The sequence below is a fragment of the Colias philodice genome, chromosome 10, assembly GCF_061535455.1.
Source record: "Colias philodice isolate Cphi_HAF_F1 chromosome 10, ilColPhil1 Martin Lab GWU primary, whole genome shotgun sequence".
NCBI lineage: Eukaryota > Metazoa > Arthropoda > Insecta > Lepidoptera > Pieridae > Colias > Colias philodice.
Window position 1 is genome coordinate 4,655,876 of NC_143095.1, and position 13,271 is coordinate 4,669,146.

The window sequence follows — 13,271 nt, forward strand, 5'->3', positions numbered from 1 at the left end:
CATGTTCCGCCTTTCGGTTATCTTTCGTTCTTTGAAGTATTTATAAAATTTTAATAAAAGTTTATGTATATGGGTTTCGTGAAAACAAGGGCAAGGTAATCAACCTCAAAGCTATATTTTACGAAGTTTTGTCTGTTAATAATTTAAAACTTCAATTTAAAAAAATATATATTTAACACGTAACTTTCACCTCTTTTAAAACACTTTCACGTAAATACCAAATTTGAAATTCCTGGTTCCATTTCCCCTTAAAATATAATGTTAAATTTATCATATTTACATGGTTTTATTGACATAAACATTCGATCCAAATCAATCATTCGAAGAACCTCAAGTAGGATAAATCCATTTAGATTCGCACATGTAGAACCATCAGCGGAATGTCTCATTAATCAAACTCCATGGTCAATAAACACTGAAATGTTAGCATCATGGATTTATTTTTTGGTACCAAACGTAAAAGATGACACAAATCACAATCCACTTTCTAAATTTCAAATGTATAATAGATATAGATCTAGAGTTAGGAATAACTATTAATAGATATATAGAGTTAGGAATAACTATTTTAGGTTTATTCGTCAAATAGAAAATAGGAAATATGTTGCTATATGAGCTCGTAATAGAGGAAAATTCGATAATAGTAATTAGATTATAGTTTAACAAATAGGTCACCCTTAAAAAAAGAATATCCATATCTTTAAAACGGATACTCAAAAAAACAAGCATTTAAAATGCAATTTTTAATGGAATTTTTAGTGTTAAATTATTTTTGTTTTAGGTTCAATATCCAAGAGTATTTTATCTAAACATATTCTTACTTAATCAAAGTTCTGAGCCAAACTACTTGAATCTATTTTTAGCGCGTTGGGAACAATTTATATTTACATTGAACCTTACAGGGATAAACAGGGATAAATTGTAATTATGTGTGTTCATTCCTACGCACGCATTTGATACCTATACCACAGTATTACCATCCTACAGTATGGCGACGAATGTACTTGTGCAGAGAAACGGAGGGGAACTGGCGGGGGGTCGGGCGACGCGGGCCGCTTAATGCAATCACGCTGAGTTTGCATTAACTATCGCGAAAGGATGACGCAGTCGTATTTTTTGTGTAATAATTTTATTATACATAGGTACTTACATATTCTATTATGACGCGCAAAAACTGTTCCGTTTACGGATGTAAATCTACATTGAAATCCCAGAAGGAAACAATATTTCAGAAAGATTGTATTAATTGTATCTGTTGAATTAAAATCAAAGCTATGTATATGTTGTCCTCATTATTTTCTAATCAGATTGTACATCCCAATGCGAATGCATTACTTAGTTAAATGGTATAATATACAATTAAGAACATCCAAAAATAAAGTGTCCACGTAAATAATATTTAGCAGTGCAATATCTGTAATTATATATTTATGAACAAATAATTACATCAGATTTAATAATCGCAATTATTTTGAATGTACATATGAATAAATGATTTCATCATAATATTAATAATCAAAATTGTTTTATTTCCCATTTGTTGCAACCCTAGCGTATTTTCGTGTGGCAGCGTAAGTACCTACGCTGGCGGCGGCATCGCGCGACATCAAAGGCGATTCCTTACTGTAGGAAATAATATTGTAATACTGTGCCTATACCTATTAATTACATAAATATGTACTTGCACTTCCAAACAGAAAGAACTTTTGAATCAAGGAGTACCTACTTACTAATAACGACGCATTAAAACAAATATTGTATTTGTATTCAGAAATGAATAATTTTTCATTTTCACTTTCATTAAAATATTTTCTCTAAATATTAAAATTAATTTTCATATTTAAAAAATATATAAATAAATAAAACATTAAGTAAGTATTTTAGTCGATGAAATAATATGATATCATGTGTCCAACTCAAAACGCTTATTATTTATAATTATTATTCGCTATGAAAACTCAAAAGCGTGGCAGTTGCAAACAAGAACTTATTTTAACAAGGCATCATATTAAACATCAAAATGATATGAACTGGTGTAGGTTTCTGTGAAATTCAATGCAATAAGGGAAATGTTTTGTCTCTGTTATTTTTAGCATTTATATATCATTTTCAAACATTGGATGTTAAGTGCAATTCACAAATTTACTATAATTAAATCAAGCATGAAAATTATTTATCATGAAAAACTAATATTAAAATCATACTAACTATAGATAAGAGAAAAAACAATGAATGTCGATATAGTTATATTTTGTTAACGACTATAAACAAAGTTTTTTAACTTATAATTAGCTTTTCTTTTTTCTATTATAAATTATGAATTACATATTATGACTTTCTTTCATTTTTATCTTTCTACTCGGTAGAAATTAATATGTGTAATAAAAAAAAATAACTATCTGACAACTGATATTTTCTATAATGTATTGAATTAATAAACTTTTTTGATTCTAATCGGGCTCTATGTTTGATTCTTACACTCGAGCTATTACTAACCCCGATAACATTTAAATTACGAATACCTTACTAGTTACCAAAAGGGATTGCCGAAACTACGGGTTAAGAACCCTTCTCTAAATTGTCCGAAACACAAAAACATCTTGTAAATATGCCATTACTTTAACGTTTGGTATGTAGGCGTGGTTACACTCCAATAAAAGTGTGACCAAAATCCATTTGGAATCATGTTCGAGCCCAAGTTCCATTAATAGAATATTGTTGTAATAAATAAATAATTTTCTTTCCTTACGTGCACCGCCTACAGCTTTGTTTCGGTCCTTTTCTAAATGGTTCTGTTGAAATTGTTTGTTAGTGACAAGATCGTCTGTTTTTCATAAATTATTTTGTGTATAATCTTATTATTTGCGTATATTTTTACTAATATTTGTATGTTATTTATAAAAAACTAATAATCATTTAATTTTTTTATCATATACAAGTGTTTTTATTTCTGTTAAATCTTCTGCTCTATGTTCATAAAGCAATATATAACTGTTATAATACAAAAAAGGGAGAAAACGTAAAAAATCAATTACCTACCTCTTCCAAATCTTAAAATTACTAAATCAGTTAACTACTACACTAACAAATTCATAGGAGGGAATATTATTATGTTATTCTGAATTTATTATCGGATATCATAAACCACTTAAAGTGCAGAGCAACAAAACACTGGGAGCGGTTTCAAACTATACGATATACAGCTTTATAATCGTGGAGAATAGATAATATTAGAAAGGTATACATATACTAAAATCATAGAATACGTAATACTTCATACTGAAACAAAGTGGCTGATCAAACTGATCTGATTTGAACAATATTAAATTTAAACCTTACTGCATTACAATAGAGCACGTAATATAATGAATTTTCTTTTGAATTGATAAAGAAAATAAGAGTTATAATTAACTAAGTCTATTACAATCTCTATTCATAAAAATCATAAAGTACCTACAACAAGAAAATTTGCTATTAACTAAAGAGTATTAACGTTTACATATTTTTTTTAAAGGTAAGGTTTTAAAAAGATTTTATTTTGTGTTCAGGAAAAAGGATAATATAACATAGATAATTTACATAATATTTCGGGGAAAGCTGATTTTGGAAGGTGGCTTAAGTACCGGGCCGTTTAAAAACCGCATCCAGCGAACTATTATTATTTTTTCATTACTGTTTTTAATATGGACTGTCTTCTGACATACCAAAAAATATTTATTTTTATGTAGTTTTGATGTACCTAATGGATTTTTTCTATTCAATTTAAAAAATTACCTGAATACATTTGTTATTCTACCTGTGTTCACAATAATTATTTACTGATGAAGTCGTTATTTTTATTTAACTAAACCGTAAGTTTTGACGAGAAAATTTTTGAGTAAAATCGGGAGAAAATCGATTTACCTACAACAGAGAGTATTCGTAGATAGTAATTATTTAGTGATGTGCTTATTACTGTCCTAAGTCTGTAAGATTTTACATAGGTATTTATCTGATTGATAATTTTGATAGATGTTTAATTATAGACTTCCTTATTATTCACCCCTTAATATTAGTACAACATCTTCGGTAACTGTATTATTCCATAGAATTTTAATTTATACAACAAAAAAGGGGCCTAATTAATTAACGTAAATTATCTTTGTCGTTCGTGTTGTTTACTTCACATCTTTTCAGCCTCAGCTCAATGAATTTTTCATCAAATTATAATTCAAAGTATTCAAAATAAAATTTAGAAAAAGTGGAACGCTCCAATAAATATAGGATATTCCATAATTGCCTCCAAAACAAAGGCATGCAAATGAAACCGTGGGTGTTCTGTCCGTAATTTGTTTTTGTTGTCAATTTCGTTTTAAATAATACGTTAATTATTTTGAGGCAAATTTATGAAGTCAATAAATACAGAGTCTAATTAGAGAAACACGAGCTCACAATACTGTGCAGCGAATTTGGCAGTGTGCATTACATACCTCATTCCGCTCCGTGCTTACTTAATTTTACTGGGAGAAGGCACGTTTAATCTTATTAGCCTGGCATCACCCCGCTGCGGATTACTAACTTATGCCACGGAATATGAATTTTATAAGATTTGTGTGTTTCGAATAGACAAATAATTAATGTTCTTAACAATCTCTTTACTCAAGCGGAGGCGAATAACGAAACTCCTAATTGTATTATAAATGGATCCCATTAAAATTAGATTAAATATTGATGAAGTTTTCCCCTTTGGAAGTTGATATATATTAACCTCATAGCGCTTTACGAAAAAGGACAAAAAGCCGATACTTTCAAAATTTTACCTATAAATTGCGTGATACTAGTAATCCCCAGAGGGTCGTGGAAACTTAGTCTAAGTGCCTTCTCATTCTGTAATGGCAGAGCAAGTGATCGTTCGATAGATAATAGAAAAAGTGTGTTCAAATTATACATATAATGAGGCAAACAAAGACTTACTATTTCTTAAGGTTGATGAAAGGTTTTTAAAATATATATTGTGTTTTAATGAAAAGAAACACGTTTCTATTTTTAAAATGTATTTCATGTCTTACAGAATAATACTCTGATATTTAGAGTATGTACAAGGCAGAAGCTGTAATCCTATTATATCGTTCATCTCTCACTGAAAATGCATTTGCTACGCATTCAATATATTCATGGAAACAGGTATTATATTCATTGAAATAGCCACGGTAAATTTATACAACAAAAATCATAATGTATTTCAAATACCACGTTGCTAAGATACTTTTCCAGTAAAATCTTATAAAAGGAAATGGCAAATATGTACGTACAATCTACATATTCCATTTCATTTTCATAAATTGTTTTAAATATTCCTTTGATTTCAATATTCTTTAAACTATTAAATTACTAGATTTCCGCCCGCGGCTTCGCCCGCGTTTGCAAAGGAAAACCCGCATAGTTCCCGTTCCCGTGGGATTTCCGGGATAAAAACTATCCTATGTGTTAATCCAAGTTACCCTCTATATGTGTGCTAAATTTCATTGTAATCGGTTCAGTAGTTTTTACGTGAAAGAGTAACAAACATCCACACATCCATACATCCATACATCCGTACATCCATACATCCTTACAAACTTTCGCCTTTATAATATGTATTAGATAGATTAGATTAGATAGATAATAGTTTTATAGTTGAAGCTTGATTAAGTTAAACGACTTGTGATAATGAATTTATAGTTTATAAACATTATCAAATCAACTGATTATATATTTTTTCAATTAATTATTTAATAACATTGACTTAATATAAGTATTTTCAAACTTCTGTATCATAACGCTACGCTTAATTTAACAAAGGTTTTTGAACTTTGATGCTCATTTGAATGACTTATTACACGCTTCATGATAATTAAAAGTAAACATGTTTGGTTTTTGGAAAACATAATTTTAATAGTTTATTTAGACAATAATGAATGTTGTTATAGTATAATAACTTTTTATTTAGATATGCTGTAACCAATTAGTGTATAATTAATTATCAGCCGATTTCCAAAAAGTTATGTTCTTCGATTTCTCCGTCAAGCATAAACCGATTCTGTTTCATATTTTCAATTTTGTATTAAATACTACATTTAAGATATTTGCATATAACACAGGTTTACAATTAACGAATGTTATAAAAAGAATTTTATTAGAAGAGCGCAATTTTCGTTCCAAAATATTTTTCTCCGGAGATTGAACCAACGCCCCTGGGAGCAATATATAGGGTCGGTATCCGCTAAGCCAACTCCCTATTTCATGTACAGAACTGCGAATAGTTTACTGATACCGTTTCACTTTGCGGAACAACAGACTTGGATATATTAACAGTTTGCCAAAGCTATTATACAGGAGTATCAATTTTCACTAGAAATGACAGACTCGAAGTGTAGGTATGCGCGTATTGTAGAGTTCCTAATCATCCATGCGAAGTTTCGTAAGTTATGACAATCGAAGTTTATACTTTGCAAATAAAAATAACTTCGTTAAAAAAACCGACTTCAAAAACGAAAAAGTAATAAAAAAGATTTGATATTAGGTATTAATTATTTATTAGACTTATTAGACTAAATAATATTAGATGTGCAATTTATTAAATAGGTTTGAAGTCGGTGACAAGCACTAAGCACTTAGTATTAAGCCCGTGTAAGCCGTTAAGTTTTACATTGGCTTGGTTTTTTTTAACGTAGTTATTTTTATTTAATACGTTTTAGTGTATTTTTCAACACGAATCAAACGAGCCCAAACTCGATAAATTTCAGTCAATTAATTACTGAGTTCCTATGGCCAACTTCCATTTCTATCATCAAATCGGCTCTATGTCATGATAAATTTTCATCGCTATCCAATTTACTATTATTATATATTATATTATATTATTATATATTATATATCCATACTAATATTATAAATGCGAAAGTAACTCTGTCTGTCTGTCTGTTACTCAATACGCCTTAACTACTGAACCAATTTGCATGAAATTTGGTATAGAGATATTTTGATACCCGAGAAAGGACATAGGATAGGTTTTATCCCGGAAATCCTAGGGGAACGGGTTTTTCTTTGAAAACGCGGGCGAAGCCGCGGGCGGAAAGCTAGTATATATATATATTTATTTTATTATAATTATCATCAATATACTCAGCTCAATCGCTAACCGGGAAGTGAATCAAAGTAACTTGGTAGATTTTCAATTAAGTCATCGAGATCGGACAAAATGCTCATAAAATAAAAACTACTGGGCCTACCGAACCATTCTACAATAAACAAATAAAGAATCACGTAATTCGGTTCAGAAACCTCGGCGTAATCGGTGTACATACATAAAAAAAATTGCGTTAATAATTGAATAAAAAATTGTGAATTTTTAAATGAATATCCCGAAGCCTCTTCAGAATTATATTACCTATAGCTTAATCTTAATAGCTATTGATTTATGATACTCGAATACAAACACTCTCAATACAAACGAATCCATTATTTAATTATTTTGTAGAAACATAATTCCAAACATGAAAAGATAAAACAATCCTTATTTATATTTTGCGAAGCGAGTTATTTTTGATACAATAGTACTATTATAATAAATATTGCAAATATTATTGATCTGTCGGCTTTTTCTCGTTCCCATATTGTCCTTGATACGCATTTCTTGTGAAAGGTCGAATTCTGATATTAAAGTATTTTTATAAGGTACTTTTATGAGACAAACGTCAAAATTCAATCATGCGCAAAACAATAAAATATATATTATGCTTTATAGATACGAGTATATACTTACGAGATCTATAAATTTTTCATTGTTGAAGTGTCAAGAAGCATCCATGTTTTAATAAGTCCACAGTAAAGTCAATCGAACTAACATTAATATTATTTTTGTGGTCAGGTGATAAGAAATTTTTCATCCATACTAATATTAAAAATGCGAAAGTAACTCTGTCTGTCTGTCTGTTACTCAATCACGCCTAAACTACTGAACCAATTTGCATGAAAATTGGTATGGAGATATTTTGATACCCGGGAAAGGACATAGGCTACCTTTTATTGCGAAATATGTACCACGGGCGAAGCCGGGGCGGACCACTAGTAAAATATAAATTACAATTTTATGACTAAGTATCTTAAATTAAATAAATATAATTCGACCAAGTAATATAATATCTATGCTACATTTCATGTGAAGAGGGCTGGCCTATTATGAATAGAATTTATGTTCTTTGCGAACTTTAGCAACAGCAGCAATTCAAATGCACTAACCTTAGAAACTGAATATCGAGGGATTTTACTAGAGTAGCTTCATCTCAGTTCTATTTTTCCAGTATCGGTACAACTTATGTCCTCTGTAGTTGACTTATCCCCAGGGAAATAAGGAAAAGCAGGAAATACGCTCGAGACCTCACGCAAAATATGTCTTCAAGTATTATCTTCATAAAGTGGTTGGCTTTAGGAGATATATGAATGTTTTATTTTGCGATTTCGACCAAGTCCCTATGCAAAGAAGTCTTAACTTTTATTTTATTGTATCATCAGAAAATACTTTATGACATATACGTAAAAATAAGATAAGTAATGTTTACTCTATGGAAAGCTTTTTTGTATAACACATTTATTTTAGAAAATAAAATGCAACAAGAGTAAAGATTTTAATTAACAAGTTTACAGCTATACCGTATATAGATATTATAGCTAAAGTTGCGTTCAACTTTAATATAATATTCAATATTGTTAAGCTTTTATATTCACTGCATGCATAGCGTGCAATCTCTAAATGCTATTCGTGAATACAGAACATACAAACCCCTACAGTTTATAAGAGTGCAGCGTGTTTCGACATTTTAAGACGTAAAATGTTGCACCAGCAATCTTATTAATTCAATATAAGTACAAATAAATTTAAGGAAAACGCTAACAACATCCTAGAGAAAGTTGACTTTTAAACTTGGATAATATCGCCCATAAAATATAATATATAAAACTATTAAATAAATATGGCGTAATAACCCATTATTTAATCAACTATTAATAACAATTGTTCATTTGAAACTTCGGAATTAACTTGAGGTTATTATTAATTAATAATAACTTAGGTACAATAAACTTATTTTAAATTCTATGTTTTTAACCATTTTAACTTTGTAGGCGCAGAGACCGCAGAGTGTAACAATTAAAAAACAAAAATAAATGAAAAACAAACATGCATGTGCGTCAATATGGTAAAAGAAACATTTTGCTTATCCTAAAAAAATACGGATTACAGATCTAAAAAAAGAATTTATTTACCTCAAGGGATTAAGGTGCGGTTATAAACTTACGGATTTCCTTGTATACCTCCTCATGCAGGCATTATATCAAATGCTATACCAAATATCTTAATAAAATGGTATAACGGAAGTAAGTATTGAGTAAGTATTTGCAAAGACAATTGCACTATGGATATACTTACATGTTGATTTAAGTAAATTATTAATGATTTAAGTAAAAGACGGATTCTCTTTGAGCAAATAGTAACTACCGCCTACCGGGTCCAATCATTACCCAATTCTATGATGAAAATACTGAACTTCCTCTAGTAACTCAATAAAGCTTAAAGAATTCACGGATCACAAGGTTCACTAACATGGTAACTTTACCCTAACTCATTCTTACACACCGCCTTCGGGCTTAGCCTTTGAATACAGATTCGATTTTGTGCTATTTCTTGTTAAAATAATTGTAAAATTGAACTAATTTGAAAGTCTTAATATTTCCGAATAATTTCTAAGCCCTTTAATTCATTCAATATTTAGAAATCGAATCGTGTATTTTGGTAATAAGACGTTACGTTACGTTGGATTACTTTTTTGAAAACAATCTGTTTTCGATCTTCTACTTTATAATTATCTAGAGACTCTAGTTTCGAAAAGATTTAATGCAGGTACTTGCATTATTTCCACAATTCTTATTCATACAATTTAAGAAAGCAAGTTAATATGAAGTCATTACTAAACCAATTATAACTTGCAGAACGATGATAAGGAAAAGTGAACAACAACGATTGCTTTTGACGTGTATAGTACTTGGATATAGGCATTGATAAATTGAATATATTTGGTAATTATGAGTATATTCTACGACTCTCGTATATCCACGCTATGAGAACCCTTTGTGTCCCAAATTTTAAAACATTTTTTCTTAAAGAAACGTTTATTTTAAACAAATAGATATAAAACGTAAAGAAGAAATTTGCTCGGCTTCATTTCTCATTTCTCAGTGGATTGAGTTAACATAAAATAATATTAAAATGCTAAGTAAATACCACAATGTGGGTAAAGCTGGTAAAACAAAAAGCGTGAAACAATACGAAGTGCAACAAACTCTAGTAATTGAGTGTGCCAGTGCCCGGATGTTTGTGCAGTAAGAAGTTTTTATCAGCCACGATTGGCTCGCCGTGTCGCCCTAACTGCTCTCTAGCTAGGACTCTTATATTACTTCGAGTGTAAGATAAATTTAATACGGACAAGCTTAATCAGTACTTCTTTATGGTTTATTCGCGGGCCATTGATTAATTTAGCGAATAGTCTTCACAATAAAATCGCGTTGACTCGGTGAGATAATAATTGTGTTGTTGCCGGGAAATGAAGTGTGATGTAAAGATTAAAAATAACGATTTATATTAATCATAATTATTTAATTTCGAAATAGCATTTAAGTCTTGTACATTTTTGATGATATAGATATAGAATATTCTGATGTACGAAACTCAAATAAAATTAAATAGCGGATAATGCTAAAGCTAAACGTTTGTTTATTTCCGATTAATCCATAAGGGATCTATGTGAAATATACCTGCCTCGGGCCCTAATGGGAAACCTTTTGTTAAGCTTGACATCATTATATACTCATATCGCTAAATACTGATTTCTTGTCAAAATCGTATTATCTCAAACCATAATTATGTTTAAAAACATTAATAAATGTTTTATTAATGCAAATTTTATTTAGCCTTCAAAAGTATTTACATATTATCTTAAATACTACTACTAATCTTATATATAAAAATGAATCGCAAAATGTGTTGGTAAGCGCATAACTCGAGAACGGCCGAACCGATTTCGATAATTCTTTTTTTATTATATTCATTGAAGTACGAGGATGGTTCTTATGTAGAGAAAACGTAAACATGTACCACGGGCGAAGCCGGGGCGGACCGCTAGTCTTCTTATATATAAAAATGAATCACAAAATGTGTTGGTAAGCGCATAACTCGAGAACGGCCGAACCGATTTCGATAATTCTTTTTTTATTATATTCCTTGAAGTAAGAGAATGGTTTTTATGTAGAGAAAACGTAAATATTATGTACCACGGGCGAAGCCGGGGCGGACCGCTAGTAACATATAAAGATTAATAATTATGAAATAATAGAGGTTACTTATTGTTCTACAGAACAGTTTATTTACAAAAATTATGCTTTGACATTTACAAAAAAATCATGCGCACTTAGGTGATCATAAAAGCGGATGAAATCTCATTATATTTTGTAGCATAACCAATTAGTAGAAACCAAGTACGCAGTTCGCACGCTTAAAATATAGTGAACCTCAAATCCTATAGAAAATTAAGCTCGATACAGAAAACTAAACTAATAACACTAAAACACACAACGTTTTATCGCAGTTGGCATTAATTGGATTCTGCTTTGCATTGTTTAATCAATTTTGGAGCATACAATCGAACATAGATGTGAGTAGGTTTTCCATTTTCTATGTCAATTTAGGACAATAATTGCGAAACCAACAAACAATTGATTGATTTTTCACGAAAATACTTTTGATGGAATGCTTTGCTGAAATCACAAACTTTGTGTTTTAATTTAAGGAAATATAGTTTAACTTTGAAATGAATTTATAGTTAGTTATTTATGTATGAAAGATTAAGAGATTTTCTCACCAAAGATAAAGCTGACTTGCAATAAGACGCTTGAAGATTACATACATTAATATTCTATTAGCATTAAAATTTATTATCCGAAAATATTTAGTTTGCTGCATAAAATTTGATAATTTAAATATTTACAACTACATAGTACATACAAGCAAACATAATAATGTATTCGATAAACGTGGTAAAGTGCGAGCTTATATTTTCTACTGATATATACTTAATTATATAGCAAATGCGCTACTTGTACAATGTACAAACTAGTAACTATGTGGTTTAACGATTCTCATTTGTACGTATATACTTGCTCGTAGTGCAACGAAATATTAATACTTTGATTAAATATTATATTAGGCGTATTGAAAGACGAAAGCAAACTTATCTGAATACCCGTTTCTTTTTTGTTTTTCCAATTGAAATCACAACTGTATTTGGATAATGTGCATAAAAAGAGCTACGAGACTTTGTTATAACGTTCGGGAGAAACATAAAATATTAAAATTATCCCGGTTATAAAACGCTTTTGGTATCCCTATATATGATTGTAGCCCTTCATTTGTAAAGCGAAACAATGACGCACAATACGCGACCCGACGCCCTAAAATTATTTACCTTTCATTCCGTTCACTAAATGAGTAGGTTTATTGGATTAAGTCCAGAAAGCTTTGCCCTTAATTGAGGCTTTCCGACAAATAACTTTACTGTTTTCTCAAACTCGGACAGCTCTTTAATAATGCTCTTAATTAAATTCGAACACAAAATTAACTATTGAGATAAATAAATACACTTTGGAATTTGCTGTTTTTACGACGGCAAGACAAGATTGTTTAATACGGAAATATGAGAAGAGAATAAATCGGAAGTGTCACGTTTCAAAGCAGATTTTCAGTTTGCAAGTTTATATTTAGATTATTACATTTTACTACTATTTGAATATTTCCAATAAAAGTTATTTTATTTTTACGTATGTTAATCTATTAAAATAAAAGGAAGCATTTATAAATAAACCAGTTCCCAATTCTGATGTCACGTAGAAAAAAAAGGTTCCTTGAATCAAAAGTTTAAGTGAATTTAACTTAAAAATAACCCTGCCCATCACCTTAGTGAATTCGTATTCTTATACGAATTTGCTGAGAACTGTAGATATTTTCATAATCATAAATGTGTTTAAAGAAGGTACTTTCTCTACGCTTTTTACACATATTTTATAATATTTATTTTCCTCCATAGATACCTACGCAGTTGCTGGTGATGATGAGTTAAACCATGTAATGTTACTTATGTTATATGATGCATGATTCGAAACATCATCATTTATAGATACTATTATAAAATTCTATATATTCTATT

The 13,271-nt window shown here is 29.9% G+C and overlaps 1 protein-coding gene and 1 long non-coding RNA gene across 2 annotated transcripts in view; one reads left to right on the plus strand and one right to left on the minus strand.

Moving 5' to 3' along the window:
• The window catches only part of LOC149485140 (uncharacterized), a 385,709-nt gene that overhangs the window by 354,289 nt on the left and 18,149 nt on the right, over positions 1 to 13,271 (minus strand). Inside the window, exon 2 of the long non-coding RNA XR_016316196.1 lies at positions 967 to 1,658. This is a non-coding gene — a long non-coding RNA (uncharacterized LOC149485140). The remainder of the gene's footprint in view (positions 1 to 966; positions 1,659 to 13,271) is intronic.
• LOC149485143 (coiled-coil domain-containing protein 12) overlaps positions 1 to 13,271 on the plus strand; it is a 480,484-nt gene that overhangs the window by 311,642 nt on the left and 155,571 nt on the right. The gene's annotated exons all lie outside the window — the stretch shown is intronic.